General features: G+C 39.9%; 1 protein-coding gene and 1 long non-coding RNA gene across 38 annotated transcripts in view; one reads left to right on the top strand and one right to left on the bottom strand.

The window, feature by feature from the left end:
• The window catches only part of NRXN3 (neurexin 3), a 1,742,415-nt gene that overhangs the window by 216,245 nt on the left and 1,507,882 nt on the right, over positions 1-18,288 (bottom strand). The window lies entirely within an intron of this gene.
• The window catches only part of LOC117975698 (uncharacterized), a 582,695-nt gene that overhangs the window by 545,893 nt on the left and 18,514 nt on the right, over positions 1-18,288 (top strand). The window contains exon 6 of the long non-coding RNA XR_008620934.2: positions 16,015-16,128. This is a non-coding gene — a long non-coding RNA (uncharacterized LOC117975698). The remainder of the gene's footprint in view (positions 1-16,014; positions 16,129-18,288) is intronic.

Here is an 18,288-nt window from a genome sequence, read left to right as displayed (position 1 = left end):
TTTAAAAAATGGTAAGATTTAGTAACACAGAGCCAACATTTTCTGTAGGACAATCAGCCAGAGCTGACTGGGAGAGAAAGGCACAGGTTTTCCAATTCACCACAGTCCCCGCTAATTTCTGTTGCTCATCAGATGCAAAGGCTGAGTGTTGATTGACATTTATCATCAAGTTTTCTGTTTTTGTTTTTTTTTTTTTTTTGTATAGTAGGGTAAGTAGGGAAGGGAAATACTTTTGCTACCATATAAGTAGCAACCTCTCTGAACCTCAATAAAGGATAGACTGAGAAGGCCACGGGATTCAAGAAAAATTAAGGAAAGCACAGGTTTTCTTATACTTCATTCCTTTTAAATAACTTGTCTGTCTCTTGCAAACTTTTTTGTTTTTTTAACCCCTAATATAACAATCACAGGCTTTTGAGTAGACAGGCTTGGCCTTAAAGCTTAACTTCATCACTTCCTACATGTTTTTGACAATATTATTTAAACTCTCTGAACCTCAATTTTCTCACCTTCAATGCTGAAAAAATACTATCTACCATGAGAGATTGTCATGAGGATAACACAACATATGCAGGCATCTAGCACATACTAGAAGATGCTCAAGGAATTTTAGTTCCCTTCCTCTTTGAAGAGTTGGGATGAATTAAGCAGACCTGATCATAAAATCATACACACATCTGAAGTGCCTGCCAAAATGTAATGGCCCAACTGCTGCTTCAGAGAGATGGGTCAGCTCGAGGTTTTAATGCACTTTTCATAAACTGTGGCTCAACAACAAAATCTATCACTGTTAGGCAGACTCATAAGAAAGACTAGATTTAAATAAACTTGCTTCTCAACTCTTAAGTATTAACTGCTTTCACCTTGACTCAGAAACATACCAATAGGAAATGTACACTTAGCCAATAAACAGTAGGATTAATCAATGCCGGAAAAGATAATGATAATAAAATGCATTATTTGAAAGTTGCATGACAGCAGACCGTTCCATATAGAAAGGTACATTTAAATTATATGGAAACACATTTTTAGTCCTCTGAGTTCATATATCTATCTGCATGGCTATAACCATAAAGAAAAATTTAATGCAGGCCACTATTCTAGAGCTACCATTTAATTTTGAGTAGAAACTGATAGTGAAAAACAATTATTTTCGTTTATAACAGACTGTCAAATAAAAAATATTCATTGCAATATAAGAGCCAGAAAAACAAAATTGCCACTCTACCATGTTGAGGTTTAAGTGGGCCAATAAATCATAGCCGTCTTCATTGTGCAATCCAAGCCAATTGAGAAATAGACATAGATGAAAGGACCAGCAAACTTTACTGCTTGTGGAGTTGGATGGGAGAATGGATTGGGGCAACACTTAGACCTGGCCACAGATCAGTCTTCCTACACCAATTTCTAGTTCTCTTCCCTTTCCCGTTGCCTCCTACAAAGATGAAATAGGCCTGGATATACTCAGCCCAGGAAGAAAAGCCCTTTGGATAGGAAGAAGAGAAGAAAGGAGTCTCACTAGACATGTGAAGATCCTTCATCCAATCCCACCAACTAAATAAGGGAATAGAGAGAAGTTACAAGAAGTGTGATTCCAGTAGTTTCTTTTCAGAGAAGAGCAGTTGTCTTACAGCATAGTGTAGATGGAGAAACCATGCCTTCTGTAACATACCAGAAGCCCAAGTCTACCCTCTTCAGACAATCCTGCCACCACAGATTGGCTTTTAAGAGGATCTGAAAAGCCAATCCACAGGCATCTACAGAGGATTTGTGACTTGGAGGTTGGTACATTTTCGGGAATGTCGAAATGTTCACTTTATGGTTATGTGGAGCACAGTAGCTGCCTCTGAATAACCAGCTCGCAACTACCACTGCTTCTGCTGATTGCCGAAAGACTTAGCATCATGCAGCTGATGGTTTAGCTTTTTGGACATTGGCATGTGAGAAAAAACATTAGAAGAATGTTAAATATGACTTGTCAATAAATGAAATTATAATTTTGATTGGTAATATTTCAGTAGGCCCGTGGAACTTTCTTTGCATCATGAACTTCTGCCTCCTTGCTGAGGGGCCCAGAGATCTACTTTGCCGTCATTTATGTCAGAGTAAGACTCTTTAGTGCAGTCCAACTATGCTGTCAACCCCAAATCCCAAGGGATACATATGATCACCATATTTATTGCAATGGCCCAGGCAATCATGATACCACTGCCTCTAATGAAACTAAAGTGCACATGTCATTTTGGAGATGCTACTTGTTCAGGCAGAGTTGCCTGTCAGCTGTCTCCGGCCAAGCAGTACAACCTGCAATTTAGTTAACAAACTGAGACATCATAGAAATCAGTGCTCTTAACAGGCTTCCTTGATTCACTTGGGTTTTACTGCCTGTCATACATATCACAAGCCTCCAGTAAAGTGGCACTGGTGGGAGGAGGTCCCAGTAGGATTGAAAAGACAAGGAAAAGAAAAGCAAGGAATTTGATGAGTTCAAAAGTGGAATCCAGCAAAACTATTCCTTGGTGCCAATAAATCTGTTGTTGCCAAAAGGGCAAGTTTCAAACTCTTCAGCCTGGTATCCCAGGTCCACCATTATCAGGTGCCAACATTTTTTCCCAGTATTGTCACCAAACTTTCTGAACCTTCCCTCCCATCCATAATTGTTGATTAGTCTAGCCACTTCTTTAGCAGGCATATATGGAACACCTTCTGTGTGTGAGGTATTACACCAGGCATTAATACCAACACGAAAAAAACCTTTTTTTTTTTTTTGAGACAGAGTCTCATTCTGTCGCCCAAGCTGGAGTGCAGTGGCGCATCTCAACTCACTGCAACCCCTGCCTCCTGAATTCTAGTGATTCTCCTGCCTTAGCCTCCCGAGTAGCTGGGATTACAGGTGTCTGCCACCACACCCAGCTGATTTTTGTATTTTTAGTAGAGATGGGGTTTCACCATGTTGGCCAGGCTGGTCTCGAACTCCTGACCTCAGGTGATCTACCTACCTCGGCCTCCCAAAATGCTGGGATTATGAATACAACTATTTTTAACTTTTAAATAATCCTTGTGCTGAGGCTCAGTCCCAGGAATGAAATGGATGGTGGCAGCTATCAAGAAGTGTGGAAATTGGGCTGAATTCCGAAGGCTTATTTTAAGGAAGAATGGAATACAGGAAATCCAACTCACTAGAAAGACCTCCAGGAAACAATATATTTAAGGACAAAAAATATATAGAATAAGAAAGTCTGCCTTTCAGTTAAAGTGATAAGGGAAGTCTTAAAAGCAGAAATGGGATTTAAACTCAATCCTGAACATGGATAGAACGTAAGTGAACACAGAGGAGATGGTCCAATTTGCATGCTATGATGTTAACAAGTGGACAGAAATGCAAGATACCTGAATTGGGATTTGGAATCCAGGAAACTTGAGTTTAACCCTGGACTGTTTCACATGAGTCAAGCAGCAGTGACCAAGTCATTTGGCCTGAGTATTAGTTTTCTTATTTCAAAAATGGTAATAAAACTACCTAGCCTACATACTTCACAGGATAGTTTTGTGGATCAAATGAGATAATATATGTAAAAGTGCTTGGTAAATTTTAATGCACAAAACACATATCAGAGAATCATTAGGTGCACTACAATAATTATTGACTTGATTTAAAATGTACACGGCTGTTTCTTCCTTTAGCTTTCACTTTGATAATTTTTAAAGGCTGCCATCTTAAAAACCTTCGATAGAAGTAGTAAATGCTTCATTTCATACTTATCCATTTCTTTCATCAGAGAAAATCAAAGTGCTTCTTGAGTACCATCTCATTAATCTCTTAGAGGGAGGTAAGTAAAGGGACACATATTTTGCACAGTTGTATATGAATCTCAGTTTTACAAATGGGAAAGCCTCAGATAAACTTCCTTCAGTCACAAAGTAAATCTAAGCAACAGCCAAAAATAGACCCAGACATCTTTTTATCCAGTTCTCTGCTCTCATTATATGCATCCCCAAACCTTCTTCTCTCAGGAGACTTCCATGGACAGATCTGGCTTTCAAGCTCTGAAACAGGTAATTTTTTGTTTATTTTTAGCCTCTGTTTCTTCATCTAGACAAACAAATTAGAATACTTATAGAGATAAAAATAGTACATATGTAATATTTATGAAAGAAATTTAGCCAATTAGCCATTACACATCAGATAAAAATTAAGGTTAATTTCATCTGTTTTACATGGGGTGAATTTGGTTTATAAAAATCTCAAGGGTAATTGTCCCAAAATATAGGGCATTGGGTTGATTTGGATAAATACTTAGATTGATCATTATTAATAAATATCAGAATTGCACCATCAATCAATAGAGATTTTTTGGCACACACTATGTGCAAAGAATTGTGTTGCAATCTAAAGATATAAAGATAAATAGGACACAGTGTGGGTATTCATTAAGTTTACAATTGGGTAGATAAGATAAGACATAGTCAAAATAGCTGTTAAAACATAGAAGATGGTAAAGGCAATAATGGAGACAAAATTCAACAGGGTTTCAGTAGAAATTGTTGTTCCGCTAGGGAAAGCAAGGAAGGCTTCCTGCAAGAGGTGACTCAGGCTGGGTTCTGAAGGACATCTAGGATTTCAACAAATGAAGGAAACAGAAATAAGGTTGAGGAAATAACATTCTAAGCAGTGGGACCAGCACAGCAAAAAGCAGTAATTAAAAGGAAAATGAAGTCTAATCAGTGGGTTAGTTTGGACGGAATATAGTATACATTAGAGAGAAATGAATTTTACTGGATAAAAAAAGGTAGGTTGAGGCCAAATCATGTTAGGCTTTCAATGTTGTATTAAGAAATATAAACTCTCTTCAGTTGGTATTAGGAAGTCATTGAGCAAAATGACCAGAAAAAAAACCCCAAAATCTTACGTATATTTCAGTATGTTCTGAGCAGCTGGGGAAGAAGCAGAGGAGAGGAATTATAACAGATAAAATAGAGATGAGGTAACAGATGGCATGAGATCTCAGAAAAGATAAAAGGGCAGGAGGCCAAGGACCTAGGTAGACTCAACTGTGGAAGGGGATAAGCAAATTTTTCCTCTGAGACAGGAAGACAGGAGGAATAGTAGCAGCTATACTGTGATGTGGTGAGATAGCATAATTTGATATATATTTTAAAAAACACTATTGGATAATTTTTAGAGACATTGTAGAGGAGATTTAGTGAGTTGGGACTAAACTGGCATCTTCGTGGTCTCTACTAAACTTGTGATAAGAGGTGTACCAATGTGGTCTTGACTTTCCAAATGAGAAAGGATATGAGTTCACACAAATAACAGAGCAGTAAGCTGCTTCAGAAGATAAATCATATGATGGCTAGTGAAATTAGCTAACAGAAGAATTTTGTTCTGCTGGCAGAGTCTTCTACTCAGAGGATATATATTTCTGTTCACGAAATGACGAATAATACCCAGCTTCTGACCCAGACATTTGTTACTTGCCTGGCTGCAAAGCATTTGACTTTGGGACCTCTGGTTTTTAGAAACTAAGAGGAAATGCAATTAGCTAGTACAGCTTCACAGAGAATAGTCACATCAAACTAATCTCATCTTCTTGAGAATATAGTTACTATACAGGAAATCAGGAGAATGGCGTGAACAGGGAATAAAAATCACAGCAAAGCATCAGATAGGTCTTCAGTGATATCTCTGAGGCCACCATGAAGAAAATTGAGGAAGGCTTACACATTATATACATGGTGTACTAAACAAACAGATAAGGAGATCTTGCAGGGCTGGCCACAGAACCATGTCCTTTACAACCTACCTGGTCAATATTTGTATCAGTGGCTTGAATTTAAAAAAAAGAGAGATATTGTTACAAGTTCATTCATATCGCATATGAATGTGATATGATGTATTGGAGGAAATGTATTGAATGACAGAATACAAATGCTGTGAAGAGACTTGGAAATAGAGAAAAAATCTCAACGAATGTGAATTAAGATGAATGTAAATTCATTTATGGAAAAGAAACAATTACAGTAAGTGTATAATTTGGATGGCTTGGTCAAAATGGGATTTCAGAAGAAGAGCTGGGGATGCCACATGGCCAGGGGTTCAATAGGATCACTAAGTGGAACAGAATCTCTATAAAAACATTCATGTCAGCTCTTGATTGATTAATAGAAGAGTGTTGCTATTGGAGACAAGAATGGTCTCTGTGCTCTGCAGGAGTCAGGCAAAATGCAGAGAATCCTAATTTGTAGTAAATACCCTGCTTTAATAAAGTCATCAATAGGATTTAATTTGTCCACAATATTGTGTGATGAAAATGGCAAAAGTTCGGAAAATACTTTTATGTCACCTGAGGAATGATTACAGAAATGAGAAAAGCAAGGACTTGGAGGGAGAAATGTGAACGACACGATCACGCAGTATTGTCCCATAAAGAAAAATCACATAGTAACTCTTCTGAGTATAGACGTCTGAGCAGTGGGAAGTATGTATAAGGAGGGATATTTTGAATAATGATAGACTTTTCTCTCCAGTAGAATGTTCCTACAATGAAGCAGATGGACCTGCAAAATGACAGGAGAACAACTGGGAGAAATCAAGCAACCACCAAAACTGCTTCTGTCTGGACTACTACCGCTGAGGAAGGAATTGCTGCATTTGGAGGGAGCCTTTGTGTGCTGCAGAAATGTACCATGAAAGACTAAGCCCTGGATAGACACTGTCCCTTCGGTTTGAGCCCCAGAAAAAAACATGCATGGAGCATATCTGAACCTAATCCCAGCCTGGAGCCAATCCTAGCTGACCTGCAGTCCAAAGGAGAGCCAACATGCTGAGTCCAGCGGAGATAAGCCAAATTTCAGTCAACCTGCAGGCCTGTAAACATGGGCATAAATATTTGGTATGATAAGCCACTGAATTTCAGTGGTTTGTTATGCTGTGTCATTAGACAATAACGAATACACTCAGTTTTAGGAAATAAAAGACTCAAAAACTTTTTCTGATTGGTAATAACCTTCTGAAGCTGTGACCCAAATGCAAGAAAACGACCATGCAACTTTTACTCTATAGTAAAGAAGAGGCCGAGCGCGGTGGCTCATGCATGTAATCCCAGCACTTTGGGAGGCCGAGGTGGGCAAATCACGAGGTCAGGATTTCGAGATTAGCCTGACCAACATGGTGAAACTCAATCTCTACTAAAAATACAGAAGAATCAGCCAGGCGAGGTGGTGTGCGCCTGTAATCCCAGTTACTCAGGAGGCTGAGGCAAGAGAATCGCTTGAACCCAGGAGGTGGAGGTTGCAGTGAGCCGAGATTGTACCACTGCACTCCAGTCTGGGAGACAGAGTGAGACTCTGTCTCAAAAAAAAGTGTGGAGATTTTAATTTATTCTAAACAGCAACTGATAATATAGAAGAAAACTTAAGTGAAGTTTAGCTTCCCTTAGCTTCCAGTAGAGGCTACTTACCTTCAAGCCCCTGGTAGTGTTCTCTAGAAACTAGACCATGGAAGTATTCTTTCCATTTAAGACTATCAGTCTCTTTGCTGTTAGTTAATTAGCGGTTAGAATTATTTTTGTTTCCTTTACATCAGGATAATGCTGTTTGTACTCAGCCTCACTCAAGAATGGATATGCCGTATCAAGAAGAACAAAAGTCACCAGCAAGCTTTCCATGCTTGAAATGAAGCCGAGAGAGCTTTTGAAGAGCATATAATATTTTGTAGGAAACTTAATTTCCTAGGAAGGCTAAAAACTTGTTTTCTTTATAGGAGCTAAATGGCATGGACATACTTTGAGTACTGCATAAAGGACTTTGCAAAGACACTCTTGGTAATCAACATAAAAAGAGAAAGGCCAAATCTTTAAAACTTAAGCAAAATGAGCAACAGCATCAAGATGATAAGAAATACATGGTTTGCACATCATGGTGCAAAAAGTGTTTCTTGGTAGTGGTCAAGATAGTGTGGACATTAGGAATGGGAAAACTACTCATTGCTTGTTTGAGCAAAAACCTTATCTCCCAATATAGATATGTATTTATTTGCCTGAATCTAAAACATTTAGATCATATAATTGCTGAAAATAGCTGTATAGAAACAGGTTCATTCATTTAAAACCACATACAAGCAATCCTAACAATCTGCAGAATGTTCCTAAGCTATCACTGAAAGCAAAGAACTCTACCCCACAACTGGATTTATTGCCATTTATTTCAAAATCCAAGGAAAAAAAGTCAATTCACTACTTTAGAAAATTAAGTTGGCCTCCCTGGCTTATGTAAATTTTCTCTTCATTTCCTTATTTCATTTATTGGACAAATTATTGCTCTTTGCTTTCTACTCCAAAGAATTACACTATAGGGACAACAAGATGAACAGCCTCAACAATATTCCTATATGGATAACTGTGCCACTCTAAATGTCCACTTGCTGCATATACTGAAACCACTTCTTGGGAAGTCTCTGAAGCACCTGAGTCATTCATCTTTCCTTGGGGCTGATGATGGGGGTGGGGAGGAGGGAGATTTATTATCTGAAACAGAAGCCAAAAGTTAGCAGCCTCTATTCAAGGTCATACCCAAAATAACAACACCCGATTCCATGGCTGCAAATGCTCTTTCCTTAGCCACCTGTAAAAATATTTATGACCTTAGCTACTTCGGGTTACTCAGACTGTTCCCAGCAGAAAGTTACTTTGCAATTTGATTCAAGAGGTTGGCCCTCAATTTGTTTCATCTTCTACAGAAAAAAAAAAGTTCATCCAGCAGTCAAGACTGACATTCTCATTTGTGTGTTCTCCTTTCCTGCACTTCTTCCCTTCAACCCTTCACTGAATTCATTGATGGTGACAAAGTCTTAGTATAACAGTTAACAAAAATTAATCAGGACACATATTTAAACAAGTCCATGAAAAAAAACAAAGCCACATTAGTACTCAACTACAACTAATCACAAAGATTTCTAGAGAACTCATCAACACAAAGAAAGGAACAACAGACACTGAGGTCTACTTGAGGGTAGAGGGTAGGAGGAAGGAGAGGAGCAGAAAAAAATAACTATTGGGTACTAGGCTTACATACACAGGTGATAAAATATCTGTAGAGCAAAGCCTGGTGACACGAGTTTACCTATATATCAAAACTTCACATGAACCTAAAATAACAGTTTAAAAAAGTCATAATTGCTAATCTGTCCAATATCTCTTTAAATTTTGTCTTAAAATATCTGTAAGCATTTCAAATGGATTTTTTTTCTGTTATCTCTTTGGATGTGTGCACACATATCTCTAGGTGTGGGTAAGACGGAGAGGGTGGGAGTAATGGACAACTGGGGGAGTGTGTATGTGAAGGAGGCCCATGACATAGAACCGTATTACAGAGAGATGAAAGGGCAGGGAAGGGTGAGTTACCACCTTGCTTGTTCCTCCCCTGGCAATTCAGTTCTGTCCAAATAACTCTCGATTAATGCACCAAGCAGAAACATTTCACATTTCCTCCTTAAGATCATTCTGACAGCTCACCAGCTGTTTCCGTGCTATTTTTTGCCATGATGGCATGGGTAAGCCTCAGCGCCTTCTCCGTTACTCTGCCAACAGCAATGCTGCCTGCTGTTCAGTGCTCAAAGTCTGTTCCCCAATCCAAACTCTACCATCCTGTTCCTTTCCCACTCACCTTGCACAACAGTGATTTTAAGAGTCATTGATATGTGGTCCCTAGAGGAAACCTAGATGGTGATACTGACTGAAATGACTGCATGAAAAATATAGTTAGATAAAAAAATATGTTTTTATACCAAGATTCATTATTGAAAATGTATAAATACCTAATCATTACAAATTTCTATATCTTTCTTTAGTCATTCTCAACATTTGAAAACGGTGTTATCAAACAGAAAGAACCTGGGTATTACAGTTTGACAGACCTGAATTTTCAATTCCTTTTCTCCTCTGTTCTACTCATACGTCACTCTGTCAGTTTTCTCATTTGTAAAATGGTGTTTTGGGCTTTATCCAAAGAAGTCAGGAGACTCGAATAAGATTACATAAGTAGAAAAAGAACTCAAACTTAAACCTAGATTTCATAAATCCTAGTTCAAATTTTACTCTTTTAAAATACCACATTATCAAAGAAAACAACAACAAAGGAAAGTAGCATTAGGTTCGATTTACATACAAGTCTAATAAACATGATATTTGGTTTCCAGACTTACAGCATGTTATAAACCACAGGCTAGAAAGGAGGGGCATGGGGGACAAGTGGCAGGTGACAAATGCATGGATAATACAAGAGATGGCAATGTAGCTTTAAGAGAGAAAAACTAGTATAGAGGTATGGGCACGTATAATATAGGAGGAACTTTATAGGGCCAGGCACGGTGGCTCATGCCTGTAATCTCAGCACTTTGGGAGGCCGAGGCAGGTGGATCACTTGAGTTCAGGAGTTCAAGACCAGCCTGGCTAACATGTTGAAAACCCATCTCTACTAAAAATAAAAATAAAAATAAAAATAAAAATATTAGCCAGGCATGGTGGCGCACACCTGTAATCCCAGATACTCAAGAGGCTGAGGCAGGAGAATCACTTGAACTCAGGAGGTGGAGGTTGCAGTGAGCTGAGATGGCACCACTGCATTCCAGCCTGTGTGCCAGAGCAAGACTCCATCTCAAAAAAAAAAAAAAAAAGAACTTTTCTATATCTTCCATCACTTTCTTAGAGCATCAAAATTACAACAAAATAACCTTTATAATTTAGCTCTGGGGTCAGGGACTCCAACCAGATCCAAAAGAACTAATAAGTCAGCTGATTTTCTTGATGAGCTACATGTTTGCTGTCATTCCCACAATAGTCTTCTCTGCAGTGATTGAGGACTTCCACCATGTCTGGGAGTGTGTGCAGTAGGATTCCCCCCTCTCCTACACTGCTGGGTGACTGTAAGCTTTGTGTCCATCCTTGCTGTTCTCCCTCTACTATTGCTACAACCACCTCAAATATGCTGAGGTTTAAGGGAAGTGAATGTGTCTTTACAATGTGGTGGGGCTTCCATTCCTGGGTGTAGTATATTCAGGACACGCTGATTATGAACTCAAGGATAATAAGAATAATAACAATAACAATAATAATAATATCAATTCTTCTTTAACACTTGATCTGTGTAAGGCAATGTTCCAAGAACTTTTAGCATATTATGAATTTGACCTTTACATCAATCTATGAAGTAAACATTATTATAATATCCATTTTACAGACAATGAAACAGAAGTAGGAAGGGGTTACCTGATTTGCCCCAAATCACACAGCTTGTAAGTGAAGGAGCCAGGATTTACACCCACGCTTTCTGGCTCCACTCTCAATCCTTGAACAATTTTGACTTGTGTACCATTAAAACAAAACAACTCAATGCTTTATCATTTAAAGCAGTGTCAACTGGTTATACAGTCTTACCCCTATGCTACATCCTAATCACCCACCTTCCAATAAGTAGCTTAGTCAAGTCATTTATCCTTTCTGAGCTTTAGCTTTCTCACTAGTGAAGTGAAGAGGACAGAGCAGAGGTTCTCAAGTGTTCTTTCCAAATTGGTCATCCATGCTCCTTTGGCAGAGGAGCCTAGACCTTGGGGTCTTGCTGCATCCCCCCATGGCCTTCTCCTTTCTCCCTTTGCAGTGATGGGCAGAGGATGGTGTGGATGCAATTGCCCTCCAGCATTTTACACTTCTTAGTAATATCTGAACAGTGATAATGCTTCCCTGGGGAAATACTCTGATTTCTAGAACAAGTCTCACATCTGTAATGTTTCTGCTCACTGGAAATATAATAAAAAAATAATCTGAGAGAAGGCATTTAGGTCTCTGTGTTTTTGCCCTGGGTTAGGTGCCTGGAAGAGCAAGTACTTGGGCTTCATTTCATCAGAGGCCAACCTAAACACTCTATGTGACACAAAAATTATCACAGTTTATGGGGAACTGATAATGACAGCCAGAGTGCGATGTGCTGAAAACAAAAAAAGAAAAACAAAAACAAAAACAAAAGAACTCACAGTCTGTGTGTCAGAAAAATTAAATCCCTGAATGTTCTCCCAGACTGCAGCATATTGGTGACAATATATTTGTTGATTAGGGGCACCATCGTACTGATATTCTGAAAAAGTACAGTTATAACATGGAGTTATGGGTTAAATTGTGTCTCCAAAAAGATATGTTGAAGTCCTAATCCCTAGTACTTGCAAATGTGGCCTTAGTTGGAAATAGGATCTTTATAGATGTAATCAAACGAATATAATGTCATTAGAATGCATCCTAACTCAAAATGATTGGTGTTCCTATAAGAAGAAAGAAACACCATGTGAAGACAGACAGTGATGTGGTTGTCCCCACCCAAATCTCATCTTGAATAGTAGTTCCCATAATCCCTACATGTCATGGGAGGGACCCAGTAAGGAGTCACTGGGTTTTGGTGGCAGTTTCCCCCATGCTGTTCTTGTGATAGTGAGTGAGTTCTCATGAGATTTCATGGTTCCATAAGGGCCATTTCCCCTCTTTGGTCTGCACTTCTATCTCCTGCTTCCATGTGAAGAAGGATGTGTTTGCTTCCCCTTCCACCATGATTTTAAGTTTCCTGAGGCCTTCCCAGCCATGTGGAATTGTGAGTCAATTAAACCTCTTTCCTTTATGAATTATCCAGTCTCCAGTATTTCTTCAAAGCAGCATGAGAACGGACAAATACAGACACACAGGGAAAACGCCATTTGATGACACAGGCAGAGATTAGAGTGATGCAGTTGCAAGCCAAGGAACACCAAAGGTGGATGGCACATACCAGAAGCTATGAAGAGGCAAGGAAGGATTCTACAGTCTTCAGCAGGAACGTGGCCCTGGCTTTATTAGAGACTTCTAGCATTTAGAATAGGAAAAGAATAAGTCTTGTTTGAAGCCACCCAGTTTGTGACACTTTGTTACAACAGCCCTAGAAAACTAGTACGTTTGGTGAACCCCATTCCCACTTTCCATTCCTGGATGATTGCATAGGCTTAAATAATTTCTCTTGCCTTCCATGTCTGTGGATTCAGGCAAGAGTTGTAGCCTGATGTTCCCACCATCAAAGTCCGATCAAGAGGCATAAAATGATCTGATTCAGCTAGTGCATTTGCTTACTGGTTTTCTTTTTAGCTCATGTTTCTCTCCTGTTTATGTTTTATTTTGTTTTTAATTGACACATAATCATTGTGCATACTTATGGGGTACAATGTGATGTTTCCATACCTGCGTATATTGTATAATGATCAAATCTGGGCAATTAGCATACCTATCACCTCTAACACTTGTCATTTCTTTGTGGTGAGAATATTCAAAATTCTCTCTTCTAGCTATTTTGAATGACAAAATATATTATTGTTAACTCTAGTTACCCTACTGTGCAACAGAACACCAGAACATCATTTGCAGCAAAGGTGAACCTAGAGAGCATTATGTTAAATGAAATAAACCAAACACAGAAGGACAAATACCTCAAGATCTCACTCATATATGGAATCTAAAAAGGTCGATCTTAGAATTACAGAGTAGTGTAATGATTACCAGAGTCTGGCGAGGCCATGGTGGGGATGGGGAAAGGTTGGTCAGTAGGTTCCTCTTCTTTTGTTTAATGTGAAATCGGTGCTGTTAAGTTTGGCTTTGGTATGCCCAGAAACAGTAAAGGAAAGAGGAAAGAGCATAGTTGTTGGGGGCAGATGGATGAGGAGAAACCCAGAGGGCATATAGCTCACGGGTAAAATACTGCAGACATGTCCCTTAACCGCTTTGAGTCTCCATTCCTTTATTTATAAAATGGGCATGATCAAGTCAACTTCATGTTTCTATGAGTTTTACAGTTCTTGCTTTAGAGAAACTTGCCTACTTTCAGGCATGTTTTCCCAAAAGCAACATGGTATCAAAAAACAAAAAGGACTTCCTTCATCAAAAGAGATAATTTATTTTAAAGACATTATTTTCACTTGAACCTAAGTAAACCTGATGTCAATATGAGGCTTTTTCCGTACGTAACCTATCAAAAGCTATTGGAAAGGTTGCAAGAGCCATCTCTCTGTCTCCTCTCTCTCTCTCTCTCTCCCTCATTTGCTGTCATGATTCCTGGACTAGCCCCTGTCTCTCGACATTATATAGCCTTAGACAACACAGGATAGATAGTAGCATGAAGTGTGCAGAAGTAAGTCCGCCAGTAGGATTGCTAGGGCTAGCCAACCTGTTTTCTCCTTGAACTTGACCACAACATGTTTTATCTTGTATCTCGCTCCAATCACAGCTGTTTCCGTAGAAAAATCATTTCTTGTGATGGACTTTTGTCTCATTGGAGTAACACTCTTTCGTGAGGATAGCAAAAGTTGTAGGGACAGCCTAAGATTTTTTTTTTAAGTGGTTTTGGTTTTGTGTTTATGGAATGTTTGTTAGTACAGCAGGAGTGAGACTGGATAGAGTTGAAGGTGCTGAAAGGGTCAGATGGCAGAGCTTTGTGGGGGCCCATGTGAATGCTTACAGTTTTGGTAGCCAAAACTCAAGTAATATAGGTTAAAACAGGCCAGTTGGCTCATCCCAAGAAGTGATGGAAGACTTCTGGCTCTATCTTTCCAGGAGGCAAGAAGAACATCAGCTGGCAGCAAACAGCACCGTTCTGTTACCACCCATCTTTTGCTGTTGTTGGTTTCTCTCATCTCAAAAGAGAGTCTTATTATGTGTCTCGTTTAAAATATTCTTTGTGGATTTCCAACAAAATCCTCTTAAGTTCTTGAATCCAAGAGTAGAACAGAAGAGGTGGTTTGCTTCCTAGACTTCCTGAAACATCAGCTACTTTGATAAATATTTATTGAGCACTTATTCTGAGTGACACATTAAACAGCTAGATGTTACAGAGGATGCATCAATGAGGGAGATACAACTCTATTTCTCAGGGAAAGGGAACATTTCTGGGAAGTGAGTAGAAATAATCAATGAAGCATATAAAAAAATAACTGGAACCAAGGCAGAGTGAGACAGGTGCCATAGAGGTCCACCCAGTGGTGACATCATATTGGGTTGGAACTTACCAAGCAACAGCTCATAGGGAAGTCTGCATTTGATAGGAAATAAAGATAAATGGGTAAGGTTTTACCTGACTGGGAACATAAAATTATGCAGATAAGACAAAGCATGGCTTAAATTTTGGCTCTAAAGCCCATCCTTATCGAGCTAGTTCTCCTGCGACCTAGACCTAGGTTTCAGAACTGGGGCAATGATACCACGGGAAGGCAGGTACGTGTAGTGTTGAACAGAATGGACTACAGATCACACAGAAATCAGTCTAAATCCTAACACTGCCAATTACTATTATTTGGCTGTGAGAAAATCCCTTGAATGTTCTATTTCTCAGTTTTCTTATTTGCAGTATCATGGTAATAACATCTGCTGCATATAATTGTTTTATATATTAAGATAATGTGTGTAAAATACCCAATTTAGTGACGGACACAGAACACAATGTTAGTACTATAAAAGCTGTATATGTTAAAGTAAACCTGTGGCTTTGGAAACAAGCCAATGGAGAATTGATCCAGGTCGTGCAACTTACTAGCTGTGTTTAGTCTTGGGAAATTGGTTAATATTTTAAAATCTTGGTTTTATCATTGCTTCTTAGCAGTAATGTGAAGATTAAATAATATATATAAAATAAATACTTAATATTGTGACTAGAACACAGAATGGACTTAATATGTTTATTATTTGTATTGCTGTTATTTAATACACGTCTTAGGCAAAGACAGAGATATAATTTGTTTTAATCATGAAGTGAAATTTTGTAGAACATGGGTGAGACTGTCAATGATTGCTCTCAGTGAACAACCACATATGATTCCTTCCTGATTTTCCCCTTCTCATTCTGCTCTGGGTACTCTGGCCTTCTTGTTTCCACATTAGAGCCTTCTGCTCCCTCTGTCCTGAATTCCCTTCTTCCAGGTCTGTTATCACTGGCTCCTTCTAATCTCTCTTATTTCAGGTGTGATGTTGTCTTCTCCCAAGGACCTTCTCCAACCACACTACTCGAAGTGTGTCCAGAATTGGTGGGTTCTTGGTCTCGCTGACTTCAAGAATGAAGCCGTGGACCCTCGCGGTGAGTGTTACAGTTCTTAAAGATGGTGTGTCTGGAGTTTGTTCCTTCCGATGTTCGGACATGTTCAGAGTTTCTTCCTTCTGGTGGATTCGTGGTCTGGCTGGCTTCAGGAGTGAAGCTGCAGACCTTCGCGGTGAGTGTTACAGCTCATAAAGGCGGCACAGACCCTAAGAGTGAGTAGCAGCAAGATTTATTGTAAAGAGCGAAAGAACAAAGCTTCCACAGTGTGGAAGGGGACCCACCAGGATGCCGCTGCTGGCTCAGGTGGCCTGCTTTTATTTCCTTATCTGGCCCCACCGACATCCTGCTGATTGGTCCATGTTACGGAGAGCTGATTGGTCCGTTTTGACAGACAGCTGATTGGTGCATTTACAAACCTTTAGCTAGACACAGAGTGCTGCTTGGTGCATTTCCAATCCTTTAGCTAGACAGAAAAGTTCTCCAAGTCCCCTACCTGATTAGCTAGAGGCAGAGCGCTGATTGGTACGTTTACAAACCTTTAGCTAGACACAGAGTGCTGATTGGTGCGTTTACAAACCTTTAGCTAGACACAGAGTGCTGATTGGTGCGTTTACAAACCTTTAGCTAGACACAGAGTGCTGATTGGGTGTTTACAAACCTTTAGCTAGACAGAAAAGTTGTCCAGGTCCCCACTCCACCCAAAAGCCCAGCCGGCTTCACCTCTCAATGGCACTCGCTGCGCGACTTTGGAACCTAACACGGGCACTCCGGCAGCCCAGAGGGAGCTCGTCCCTCTTCAAGCCCAGCAGGCATCAGCCGGCTGCGCCCAGTGCAGGGCCACGGAGCCCGAACCCTTGCCTGCCAGTGAGCGCCCAGTGCAGCCCCGACTCCCGCCTCTGCCTCTCTCTCCACACCTCCCCGTGAGCAGAGGGCAGGCCTTGGCCAGCCCCAGAGAGGGGCCCCCACAGCGCAGCGGCGGACTGAAGGGCTCCTCCAGCGCAGCCAGAGCAGACACTGAGGCCGAGGAGGCACCGAGAGCGAGCGAGGGCTGCTAGCACGTTGTCACCTCTCAAAAGTACCTCCTACCCTTATTCTGGTCCTTTCCTCTCTAGCACTTACTGCTGTTTGCAATTGACTATAATTTACCAGTTAAAGTATGATCTGTCTCCTCTCATTAGAGTATGACATGCATGAGGACAAGGACCTTGTCTTAGCTGTTCCCTTTACAACCCTTTCTGAAACATAGTAGGCACTTGGTAAATAAATAAATGAGTCAATGGATGACTTTTACACGATAAAGGAGACAATTTTAGCTAGTGCATTACACAACGGTTGTTAGTTCCTTGGCTAAAATCAGAGTGCTGTAAAAAAAACTCCTACCACTGCATTCTAAAGCAGGGAGATAGCTCAGAGGTATTATGCAGAGCTTGTACCAAACAAGAGCTTACTCTCTTTAAGCTCAAGCATCCTCAGACCTAAATGTATCTATATACGGGTATATTAGGGATTGCAATAGGAAGAGATAAGTCTTGAGAACTTTGAACATCGAGCAATAATTGTAAGCAGAGAGATGGAGACTCCTTTGCCTCTGGTCTAAATTTTTTATTTATAGAAGGACTATTTTCACGCAAAATGGCCTGGGGTTTAGATGAGAATCAGTGGATGATGCATAAAATAAGACAACAAAGAAACAGGAATCCTCATACAGTCAGAACTGTGAAAATTCCCTTAGCCCTACCTGGCTAAAGTGCTTACCAGTTCCTCTGTAAGGAGGAACTAACTGCAACACATATGTTGTGTATTTTGGTACGTAAATAAATGTCCGTCAGTCTTCACCTAATTCAAGTCCCAAGTAGAAGAAACTCTTTTGACTTGAACCAGGACCAAAGTGACAAGAACAGTTAAGATTCCAAAATCCAATGTGGCCAAAGCAAATAAGCAGCACCCTCTTGAAGGAATGTTTTCTCAACTAGGCTTGAAATTCTGCTCTCTGTGAGTCACAGGTTACCAAACCTTAGAACTTTCTTTCCACTGCTGGAACTCTCAAAAATGAACAGGCTCAAAGTTGTCCTTATGCTGAGGGGGGCAAGTATGCAAGAATGTTTTTCTTCTTGGGTTTGTAGCACCTGCCCTTTTAGCAGAAACCAGCAGTATTCACTTGGGCCATAAAGGCACCATTTGTCAAATTGCTATTCCAGT

The sequence above is a fragment of the Pan paniscus genome, chromosome 15, assembly GCF_029289425.2.
Source record: "Pan paniscus chromosome 15, NHGRI_mPanPan1-v2.0_pri, whole genome shotgun sequence".
In the NCBI taxonomy this organism is placed as follows: Eukaryota; Metazoa; Chordata; class Mammalia; order Primates; family Hominidae; genus Pan; species Pan paniscus.
Note: the sequence above shows the minus strand (reverse complement) of the source record. Positions and strands in the feature narration are given on the sequence as shown.